Genomic DNA, 849 nt, shown 5'->3' with positions numbered 1-849 from the left:
CAAAACGTTGAAAAAACTTCCCGCGTGCTCCATTCTCGGTAAGTCGGCCCCTGTGCGGTCCTATTCGACTCTTTTTAAGGGATCCTTTAAAAAGCACAGGGCAACGCGCTATATTCCCCAATTCCATTGCCGCGCGCCTTTTATGCGGTTCTGATGAAGCGAATTGCTACAAGCGCCTGCTGATTCCCGCTATGCAGCTGTAAAGACATGCAAATTAGGCTGTCCTGCTCTATAGCGGCCTTCTCTCATTATCCCCGGCAGTGGGCCGTCCTTTCACTTTTCCTTATTTGCATAACCCTAATGTATCTCAGGTGATATATTTTGACATTTTTAGCTTGACAAACTCTTTCTAGTGGTGTTTTTCTTTGACTTGTCATTTCTTTTAATCAGTTCTGCACCTTATTTGGCTATGTTTTTGCTGAGAAATGATAGCGTCTACGGAGTCGCCATGAGTAGAGCAGCATGTGTGCGCCGCCGAGACCTAGTTTAGGATGTTTGCCTGTTATACTCTGGTTTCTCTTCAGATCGAATAAATCTTTCGCCTTTTACTAAAGATTTCCGTGGAGGGGAACAACTATGAGTTTCAGAGAAATTTTTAATGTCTAGCTAAAGCTGGGTTTGCTAATCTGGTGTAAAATAACTTGAGTTCCTTTGATTTGGGAAGACACTGGGACAGCGTTAATGTTGGTGGTGGTGGTCAATGTGGCATCGAAAATTATTTGATTGTCTTGGTCTAGTACTGCCACACCCCAGATTTTATCATGTAGGCATATCTATGTGTCAGCCCTTCTTGGGTGAGGTGGGCTTATTCATAGAGATTTATCATGGGGTCATCCATGATTAGGCCCT

The 849-nt window shown here is 43.8% G+C and overlaps 1 non-coding gene across 1 annotated transcript; it reads left to right on the top strand.

Annotated features, from left to right (window-relative positions):
* The first annotated feature begins 504 nt into the window (after nt 1–504).
* Nucleotides 505–618, top strand: LOC141124948 (U5 spliceosomal RNA). The gene has a single exon (XR_012241265.1). It is a non-coding gene; the product is annotated as a U5 spliceosomal RNA (small nuclear RNA).
* The last annotated feature ends 231 nt before the right edge of the window (nt 619–849 follow it).

The sequence above is a fragment of the Aquarana catesbeiana genome, linkage group LG01 (genome assembly GCF_042186555.1).
Source record: "Aquarana catesbeiana isolate 2022-GZ linkage group LG01, ASM4218655v1, whole genome shotgun sequence".
Classification (NCBI taxonomy): Eukaryota; Metazoa; Chordata; class Amphibia; order Anura; family Ranidae; genus Aquarana; species Aquarana catesbeiana.
The sequence above is the reverse complement of the archived record's forward strand: the minus strand, read 5'-3'. Positions and strand labels throughout refer to the sequence as shown.